This window comes from Nanorana parkeri, unplaced genomic scaffold, assembly GCF_000935625.1.
Source record: "Nanorana parkeri isolate BGI_ZX_2015 unplaced genomic scaffold, ASM93562v1 scaffold635, whole genome shotgun sequence".
NCBI lineage: Eukaryota > Metazoa > Chordata > Amphibia > Anura > Dicroglossidae > Nanorana > Nanorana parkeri.
In genome coordinates this window covers 662,443-673,775 of record NW_017306903.1, presented here as the reverse complement: position 1 = coordinate 673,775, position 11,333 = coordinate 662,443, and the positions used below count along the sequence as shown (strand labels likewise).

Below are 11,333 nucleotides of genomic sequence, written 5' to 3'. Positions count from 1 at the left end.
AACCACATTATGCCTTGTATATGCAAACTGTCTGCTATCTGTAGGATGCAGTCAGATGTCACCTGCAAGTTAGAAGATTTAGTGCAACTTGCTGGTACAAATAACTTGCCCCCTCCCAGCTCAGACGATGAAGCAACAGTCCTTTCCTTGGTGATACTTTCTCTGTAAAGTGCATATAACTTACCGGAAACACAGCATGAGAATTCAAATTGCCTATAGCTAGTTGTCTTATTGTTGTACTTGAATAGACAATTTAATTTTTTTTGTTCTCTTCGGAAAAAAAATTATTCTTCAAACTGAAGTTTTTTTTAAAAATGCGTTTTTATTGTCAATTTTACATTGTATTTTAGCACTTTATTGCTTGTAGTAAGGTACAAGAAAATGCCATTATGTATTATTATTATTATTATTATAATTATGTATTATTATTACCACTGTTATTATCATTATTACTATTATTTTTGGTGCCATTCAATGTGTTAATACATTCTTTTGTTTGCCATTAAATAATTTTTATTCTAGCCTATTGCATTTTCCTGTCTCTGGCTTCTGTTAATGGTAAAGTAGACTGAACTGGTGCCTTCCTTTTGCTCCCCTGCCAGTGCATTCGGCCTCTGGGAGCAAAGAAAGGAAGCCTTGTGTAAGCTACAAGTCAGAACCTGGAGCTAACACAGTGCTGAAGGCTCACTGCAATGGAAAAAATGCACACATATGTGACTGTAACCTTAGATTTGAGAAGGGCTTTATTATTGTACAAGATTGATATATTTCTTTATGAACCAGTACAGAGATTCTGACATAATTGAAGTGTTATATGACATCTCGTTCTCATCTGTTTGTTGGCATTCGTCCTATATACTCAAATTATAATGCAGAAGACCCGGCACTTTCATACATTAGGGACATTAAAGTGTATGTATGACCAAAACCTTTTGAAAAAATGTGTTTTCAGTAAAAAGGGATTAGAATGCCTGTTAGATTTTATTGCTGTCTGCATCTTCATTTGGGGGGATTTGCTACTCCATTTGGTACAGACTGAAGGGACAGGAAATAAAAAAAAGTTTAGCGTTGTTACAGAACAAGAGGTGAGGATAAATCTTCCAGTTCCGGTTGGTGGTAACGAAGAGGGGAATTTAGCTTCACTTTGTAAGGATTCCCTGCAGCATTTTGTTCGGACCGGAACGCAGGCATAATGTGCCTTGCGATCCCATGCGGCCGATCACATTGCGGCTGGATGGCGTGGCTACGGTGCCATTAACTTCAATGGACCGCCACGCCCCCTCCTTCCCCACAAAAAAGTGAGCCAGCCGCAATGCGAGGCAGTGCGTTCTGGCCAGAATCGGGCCGGAACACACTGCATCTGGTGTGAACGAAGCCCAAGTGCTCCTTTTTAGTTTGGGGAACAGGTGGAAATCACTAGGCTATACAGTGAATGCGGCAGCACTAAAACGTCCAGGTGGAGAATTGCATATCGTGTTACTGCACTTGCCTGAGGCCTGGCGTCGTGTTGAAGAATCGTTTGATTTCTGTTGTTCTCGTGGTATTCTTGCAGGCTTTCTTAAAAAAGAAACAACAATATACTCCGAATGTTACATTGAAACTCTTGCATTAAAAAGAAGAATCACACGGATTGAAATAAGAAATGAAACACTTTTTCAACACGACAACGACAGACCACACTCCAGTGCAGCAACAAGAGATGCGATTCAATGCCTAATAAAAACTTGAAGAAAGCCTGCAATGTGAGTCATGTATACATCATCACTGCACCTCTACATCACCACAATAAATGCTAATCCCTTACAATGGTGGAAATAGACTTTAAGTTTCTTTGCTACTAAGAGAATTTAACTGCTGGTTGTCAGTCATTCGCGATCACATTGATTTCGGTGTGCTGTGAAAAAATTGTATAACCTTTCAGCGGCAAAAAAGCCGTTCACACCATTACGCTGAATTAACATGTTGTTGTGTTTAAACTAATTCTCCTGTACGGTATTCTATAGAATCTGTACATTAACATGTTACCTAAAAATTAATGATAAAAAATAAAGTAATGTGACTGGCTTGACAAAAGAACTGTGCATGCGTCAAGTTAAGTACCATGTATGATGTGCTGTTGTAGGATAAATTGCAACAGGGGTATGGGTATTTATCATTCGATACACAGGCTGGTGAGGTGAACTTCTGTACAAAAATACACATACGCATGGTACAATACTCCACTTATAGTTTACTTCGGATTTGTACAGTCTTTAATGATAGCTATGATCACTTGATGTAGTTTTTTTCATGTAATGCTTACTTTAACAACCCCCAAACATTTCCTATGCTCCTCAGCACCCTCTAGTGGTGGTAGTGCTGTGAGAATGGCATACGTGGAACCCCATTTGTGTTTTCTTATATAGCAAAAAAATACATTAAATATAAATTAAAGGAAATTATAATAAAATGTTTAACTTAAAAAAAAAAAAAACTTTTAGTTTCTGGGTGTGCATCTATTTTAAAATATAAATCAATATTCAAAATCTAACCCTATATAAAACAGAGCCTACGACCTCATACATTCTATATGCAAATTTTTTACCACGCATAAGTGTAAAACCATCAGCGAAAAGCATGATATTAAAAAGTCCTATAAAAGTGAATATGGAAAAAAAGAGTTCCAAGTTACGTGCACCAACAATCCTCTTGTGTGTCTTGCAGATGAAATGGTGACACCGAGGCCACAACTGCCTGATGAAGGGGATCCTGTGTGACCCCGAAACGTTGCAACAAATGTATTTTTTGCATGAAACGTCAATAAAGAGACGTTATTCTACCTTGGAGTGCGGCTGTCCATAATTTCCTATATTCTATTCAGACGGTGGCCATCCGGCGACTACTGATGCACCCAAATTATCATTACGGACTTGTTCTGCCTGATGAAGGGGATCCTGTGTGACCCCAAAACGTTGCAACAAGTGTATTGTTGCATGAAACGTCAATAAAGAGACGTTATTCTACCTTGGAGTGCGGCTGTCCATAATTTCCTATATTCTATTCAGACGGTGGCCATCCGTCGATTACTGATGCACCCAACCTATCATTACGGATCAGCGGTAAGGAGTGCAATGGGTACAGAGATTGTTGCAGACGAAAGACTCCACCCACCATCCAGAGGTAAGTTATACTCACCAAAAAGAAAAGACACTTTTCTTACAGAAGGTCTAAACAGGACAGCAGTCAACTTCTCAAATCTCACACTTATTACAACTCAACATAAGCCTGCATAACCGGAGGGATTCCACAGTGTTTGACTTAAAACCAATCTGCATAGTGTAAGGCTTCATCCAGACTGGGTGATTTGGGATTCCTGCGGCAGAAATCCCAGATGTCCCGTTTAGATGGGGCCACTGTAATTGTTCAACTTAATGACCAGGTGACATTGGCTGCATCTGTAAGTGGCACTCCCCATGGAGTGGTACGGGATATGATTACATGCAGTTTGGAATAAATCACTGTGCCTGGACACGTATCCTGCATCTGTAGGTTCCTGCCTCAGGAATCCCAAATCATCCAGCATGAATGTAGCCTTACACCAAAAAGTGCACTTAAGCACTATGATGAACAGCATGTGTAAATGCTCAGGTTCACTGGCAAGAGCAGTCACATGAGACTAAGCAGAATATTATAGCCAGCCCTTGTTCAGTCTAGCAGCACCATAAACTACCGCCCATAACCTTTTATGATGCTGGTTGTATACCACTTTGCCCAAACTCAAAAAAAATTACCTATACCCACAGAGAGTTCAGACCTTTTCACCCAACGTGTTTCATCACTAAGTCTTCAGGGGCACCCGTCAGATATGTCTGGTAGCTATTTATACATCCTATTAACCTCTTCCTGCCACCATATCTACAATCACCATCATCTCGATAAATAGGCCAACTAAAAAACCACTGCCATCATCCATAAAACATCAGTCCCATAATTCCCAAATGAACTAACTAGACTAAAACAATCAAGAAAAGCCAAATGTAATTTCACTTGTGGCAGCTACTTTAGTGGCCATCTAAGGTGACGATTGTGATGTCTGTGGCAGGAAATATATCACCTATTATTAATTTAAAATATTTAAACGCCTAGATTTGAAACCCTAAAAAGTTATGGTAATCATTTCCAAGACATGACCTTGTTTCAAATTGTCATAACAATACATTTCGGCCTGTGGAAGATTTTTCTGATATAGATTATGATTATCGCAGACATTATGAGCATAGTCACACTATATCTGCTCAGGGTTAAAAGAAAACTATGGGGTACACCTTTGTTGCCAGTTTTAGTTTTAGATGCAGGAGTACATTTTGCTATGTACTACTGTATTTAAAAAATCCATCATAAGCTTGCATATAATGTAATATACTGTGGGCGGGGCTAAGCCGCGCTGAGAAGCTATCCTGACAATATTGTCGGGATCCTCCCCACTTTCCTATCCTACCATTGAGTGGCAGAGGCTTGTAGGAGTTGCTGCGCAGGTGCAGCGGCTCCATCCCTGCCTCCTCTCCATGCTGCTGTCTCTGGACATAGACATAGCAGATCGGGAATAGCCCAGGCACACAACCTGTCTCCACTGTCCCTCTATGCTGCTATCCCTGGACGTAGACATAACACAGGCACACAAGCTCCACCCCCCGTCTCCACTGTCCCTCTATGCTGCTGTCTCTGGACATAGACATAATACATCGGGAATAACCCAGACGCACCAACTCCACCCCCCCTCTCCACTGTCCCTCTATGCTGCTGTCTCTGGACATAGACATAATACATCGGGAATAACCCAGATGCACCAACTCCACCCCCTGCGTCTCCACTGTCCCTCTATGCTGCTGTCTCTGGACATAGACATAATACATCGGGATTCGGGAATAACCCAGACGCACCAACTCCACCCCCCGTCTCCACTGTCCCTCTATGCTGCTGTCTCTGGACATAGACATAACACAGGTGCAAAAGCTCAACCCCCCGTCTTCACTTCCCCTCCATGTTGCTGTCTCTGGACTTAGACATAACACGTGGGGAATAACACAGGCACACAAGCTCCACCCCCGTCTCCACTTCCCCTCCATGCTGCTGTCTCTGGACATAGACATAATACATCGGGAATAACCCAGATGCACCAACTCCACCCCCTGCGTCTCCACTGTCCCTCTATGCTGCTGTCTCTGGACATAGACATAATACATCGGGAATAACCCAGATGCACCAACTCCACCCCCTGCGTCTCCACTGTCCCTCTATGCTGCTGTCTCTGGACATAGACATAATACATCGGGAATAACCCAGATGCACCAACTCCACCCCCTGCGTCTCCACTGTCCCTCTATGCTGCTGTCTCTGGACATAGACATAATACATCGGGAATAACCCAGATGCACCAACTCCACCCCCTGCGTCTCCACTGTCCCTCTATGCTGCTGTCTCTGGACATAGACATAATACATCGGGAATAACCCAGATGCACCAACTCCACCCCCTGCGTCTCCACTGTCCCTCTATGCTGCTGTCTCTGGACATAGACATAACACAGGTGCAAAAGCTCAACCCCCCGTCTTCACTTCCCCTCCATGTTGCTGTCTCTGGACTTAGACATAACACGTGGGGAATAACACAGGCACACAAGCTCCACCCCCGTCTCCACTTCCCCTCCATGCTGCTGTCTCTGTACATAGACATAACACATCGGGAATAACCCAGACGCACCAACTCCACCCCCCGTCTCCACTGTCCCTCTATGCTGTTGTCTCTGGACATAGACATAACACAGGCGCACAAGCTCCACCCCCCGTCTCCACTTCCCCTCCATGCTGCTGTCTCTGGACTTAGACATAACACGTGGGGAATAACACAGGATTGAAGAAAATAGGTCACCAGCACTCCATAAGTTAAAATGAATGAGTCCTTTTAATGGACAATGATGTCACAGAAATCCAACATGAGCCGACGTTTCGGGGCCACACAGGGTCCCTTCTTCAAGGCAAGAGATGTGACAATGTAATAACATCCACAAGCTACATATATACCCCATGTAATCAAATCATTAGTGATGTACACGCCCCCAGTGATGTAAAAACGGCGGGAAAAAAGGCCATTTTGAAAAAAGAACAGAAAAAACTCTATATGATATAATCTCATTTAACGTCATCATATATAAAACATCATATATATAACATCCAAACTACTTACTGGACGGTCCCCGCAATCTTGGTATAAAGGAACTTTTATTCTTAAATTTATGTGAGGATTTATCTATGCATTCGGTGCATGAGTTGTTACTAAAATGTTGTTTCAATTTTAATGACCGTTCCAGCTTGAAAGTGTCTATCTCAAACTGGAAGTCATCAAAAGTTGGAGATGGACAAAATGAGAAACCCTTGCTGAGTACACGATTTTCAGCATCGGAGATGGTTCTCAATGATAAATTAATTATCGGACATTTTTGACTCGTTGTTGTCTGGTGTTGATGGATGGTCCCGAGTTCCTTCTTTTTCCTGCTTCTTCTGGTGCGTTTCTTCTGATCCTTCCTAAAAAAGGAGTAGATGTAATGGCTGATCCGACTGTGGTGGTAGTGTCCTGTGTTCTTGTTGTGGTTACGTCACTATCCGTTGATGGATTTTCCGTAGGCCGTTCGCTCTCACTGGAGCTGGTGTTTGGTTTACTAAAGCGTTGTCTAGTTCCCCCACGAATAAAGGCACTGCCCCTACGTCGTCTTTGGAAGGTGTTCCCAGTAAGCCATGGATATACTCTACCATCCTGGTAGTCCTGGCAAACTTGTTTAAATTTTTCACGTTTTGCAGCACGGATGTTATCGGCATAAGTACGTGTTTCAGCATTAATTCTTTCCATGTCGGTATTAAATGTGACATCATCAGCCATTTTATTACGGATCTTTGTTTCATTTAACAAGATTTCCTTGTTGATTTGACACAGTTGTGTTTTGATTTCCTCGATTACAAGAAGCATGTAATTAAACGAGTTTTGTGTAGATATCGCGCACCATCTATCGCAGAATTCTCTATTCTGTCTACCTATAGTGGGCTGGTTTCGTATCCTGAATCCTCTAGGGATTTTTTTAGCTCTATAATATTCAGAGAGGGTGAATCCGTGTAATTCCAGGTCCACATGTTTTTTCTTTAGTTTCTTTAGGTCTCTGAAAAGATCAGTTGCAGAATCTGAGCCAAATGCTGCGATAGAGTTAGCAGGGAATAGTATGGTATCGATTTCATGTTTATTGAATGCACAACTGTAGGTAGTATCCTCCAGGAATAACACAGGCACACAAGCTCCACCCCCGTCTCCACTTCCCCTCCATGCTGCTGTCTCTGTACATAGACATAACACATCGGGAATAACCCAGACGCACCAACTCCACCCCCCGTCTCCACTGTCCCCCTATGCTGCTGTCTCTGGACATAGACATAACACAGGCGCACAAGCTCCACCCCCCGTCTCCACTTCCCCTCCATGCTGCTGTCTCTGGACTTAGACATAACACGTGGGGAATAACACAGGCACACAAGCTCCACCCCCCGTCTCCACTTCCCCTCCATGCTACTGTCTCTGGACATAGACATAACACATCGGGAAAAACACTGGCAAATTAGCCCCACCCTCCACCTCCATGCCCCTACAAGCCTCTGCAACTCAATGGAAGGAGAGAAGAGTAGGAAGTATCCCGACAATATTGTCAGGATCACTTCTCAGCACAGAGCTGAGCCACGCCTACAGTATATTATATTGAAACACAAGCTTATGGTGGGTTTTTGATTACAGGAGTACATTGCAAAATATACTCTTGTATCATTCGGAAACTAAACATGCCAACAAAAGTGTACGCGATAGTTCTCTTTTAGCCCGGAGCAGACATAATGTGACTGTGGCACAGGATTAGCCCTATTTGAAGGACCTGGGCCTGACAAAAAAAAAATGTTTTGATGATATAAAAAAATAACCAAATAAAAAAGTATATGATCCATCTTATATAAGATCAGAAATAAAAAAAACTGACAGAAAAGTGATAGTTATTCAAGGAGCTGATAAAGGATAGGGAATAGTGATTAAGATACAGAAGATTATGATAAAGAAATGAGCAGGTTACTATTGATTACTTCCACCTATCAAGCGAAATATTTTATGCAAAAAGAGGCTAAATATTTGGTCCTTTCATCCAGCGGAGTCCCTATAATATATTGCCTTCCCAAGATACACAAAGATGATGTGCATCGGCCTGGGAGACCAATCCTGAATGGAGATAGTGTGTTAACTTCACAAATAAGAGATTTTTTTTCTTTTTATATAGCCTTTGGTGGTGAACACAAAACCCTATATAAAAAATACAAAACATGTCATCCAATGTTTACAAAAATGTGAAGATCAGGAAAATGAAATATTGTGTACACCCCATATTTTATCATTATATACCATTACTCCCCATTTAAAGGGACTTGAGGTGATTCATTACTTTGCATTTGCGGATAACAGTTGTCAGTTGCACAATTTCTTTTTATTTTGGAACGTTGATCTTTTTCTTTAAAACACATTTTGTGGTATGAATGATGTGAAACCTTGCACCACATCAGCTGAAATCTGTGTGATCAGATATAATATAAAATTGCGCTGTGTGAATGAAACTACTATATTACTGCTATACTATATACTAATATTTGCACTGAGGTGTATAATATAGCAAGATTAACACATGCGTTTTTTCTATTGTTAATTATTTTCCACATTGTATCACATTGTTTCACAGCTAGTATCAATTGTATCTGATACTTTGCAGTTTCATTCACCCTGCGCGGCTTTAATTATCAATGTTACATTTTTTGGTATAATAGCACTTATTATTTACAAATAACAATGGGAGAAAGTACTCACCTACCTTGGCCAAGCTCTTTATGGCCTGAGGGGCAGGGGATGCCATCTTTGATGGACTTTACACCCTGGGGCTAGTTTTGGGGTCGGTAAATTGATGACATCCTCCACATCTGGAATGGCCAGGAAGACACTCTTACAAAAATATCAAAAGGTATTCAATAATAATGACTTGGGCATACAGCTTTCCTTTGCAGCAAGTAAAGTTTCCATTAAGCCCTTCCAAAGTTTCCATTAAGCCCTATTTATTGCAAAGTTTTGCCACGCGTCCAATCACACTGCGGGCTGGGGGGTGTGGAAACAATGCCATTGAATACAATGCACCGCCACGCCCCAAAACGCAAGGGGAAGTTTCTCAGTGATCGCGATGCTTTCAGTGTGAACAAGGCCTTAGTGTGGAACAATTTTAGAATGTGGTATGTTTGTCTCTTAACTTTAATAGCCTCTTCGGCACTATATTTTTTTTATCAAACGTATATATATATTTTTTTACTGTTCTCTTTTTAAAAACTTTTTTACCTTTTTTTTTATTTCATTTTTGAAAAACTTAAAAAAAACTGTTAAATTTAGTTTTTACGCAAGGGGGCGCTAAGGGGTTAATTTTGTATGTACAGGTGCTTTTGATACTAAGTATTCTGAGGAGATACTGTATTCTTCTTAGAGATACTTTGTAATAGACAACCGGTGTTCTGTCGAAAACTCCAGCTCGTAGAGATCTCCAACAAACTGACTTCCGGTTTAGTTAGAAGTAAGAGGTGTGGCCGAGAAGGCTCTACTGCAGGTGCACCACCTGCAGCATTTCCCTACACACATACTGCACAGCAATAAAGTATTATAATGAACTAGGGTCAGACTAATCCAGCACGTTATTAAAGGAGAACTATGTGGTAAGTGTTTTTCCCCATAGTTCTCCTAAGGGTCACGGGAGGACATAAGCTAGCGTCCTCCCATGACCCAAAGGGAGGGGGGAAATCCCTGCAGGGAGCCGTGGGTGACAGTCACGGCTCTCTGCAGGGACATGATCGAGAAGTGAGCGAGCAACGGTATGTGTTCGCTCACTTCCCGATCTATTGAGCCGACGTGTGACAGTTTCATTGTCACACACCGGCTCGAACTATGATGTGAGTGAAAATCACTCACATCATAGTTCTCCTTTAAGCTGAGTTGTCCCACTTAATATGGCCGCAAGCGGTGGCCATATTGAGTGGGGCAACTCAGCTTAAAAGAGAACTATGGGGTAAGTGTTTTTCCCCATAGTTCTCCTAAGGGTCACGGGAGGACATAAACTAGCATCCCAAAGCTCAGTATTTCGCGAGCTACAGCTCGCTGTATACTAAGACCGCCGCAGCTGGGACGGATCCTGACATTACTGTCGAGATCCACCCAGCTGCGGGATTGACAACTGGCTCTGCCTATCTAGAGGCAGAGCCAGCTGTACCTGCCCCCTCCCCCGCTTTCTGCAGTGAGATGATTGAGAAGTGAGCAAGCAATGGTATGGGTTCGCTCACTTCCCGATCTATTGAGCCGACGTGTGACAGTTTAATCGTCACACGTCGGTTTGAACTATGAGGATGAGTGATTTTTACTCATCTCATAGTTCTCCTTTAATAACGTGCTGGTTTAGTCTGACCCTAGTTCATTATAATACTTTATTGCTGTGTAGGGAAATGCCGCGGGTGGCTCACGTGCATTAGAGCCTTCTCGGCCAAACCTCTTACTTCTAACTAAACCGGAAGTCCGGTCGTTGGAGATCTAGACGAGTTGGAACTTTCGATAGAACACCGTCTTCCAGCTGCACAACACAGTGAATGCTGGCTCGGTGGCTGTCACTGCATGATAATCACAGCGATCAGCTATTGCAGTGATCACTGTGCTGTGACCAACGTATCAGTATCAGGCCTTATCAGCATAAAATAAAATAAACAACTAAAGCCATTGTTTTAGGGCTTGCTCACATAATATCGGTTGAGGTGCATTTTTCTGCTCACAACTGCACATGTATGGTGTGAACAGGGCACATAGAAAAATAGGGATGCGCCAATACCTGTTTTTATAGGCACAACGATGGACTAACATAAACTCGTACCCTTCCTTACTCTTAAAAACCAAAAAGTGTTGGCGGATCTTGTGCTTATTTGTTGTACAATGCTAGAAGGAAAATCAGAATATCAATGCAGACATGTCTTACTCTATGGGAATGTATGCACTGCCACTACCTGTTAACATTTGAACTGGTAACCTAGGAACACAATTCCACCGGCTTCCTGTAAATATTGTACAGGAAAGGTTGTTTACTAAATAAAAGGCATACAGGCATGAACAAAAACACGTCCTCAATCTCTCAGCAAAACTAGAATTTATCAGCGGGCTTCCACTTTCCAATGCCTGTTTTTTTTTTTTTTTTTTATCTGTGATTTATTTTA

General features: G+C 42.0%; 1 long non-coding RNA gene across 1 annotated transcript in view; it reads right to left on the bottom strand.

Moving 5' to 3' along the window:
• Positions 1–112: 112 nt before the first annotated feature.
• Positions 113–11,333, bottom strand: part of LOC108792380 — a 20,533-nt gene continuing 9,312 nt past the window's right edge. The window contains exon 3 of the long non-coding RNA XR_001941564.1: positions 113–268. This is a non-coding gene — a long non-coding RNA (uncharacterized LOC108792380). The remainder of the gene's footprint in view (positions 269–11,333) is intronic.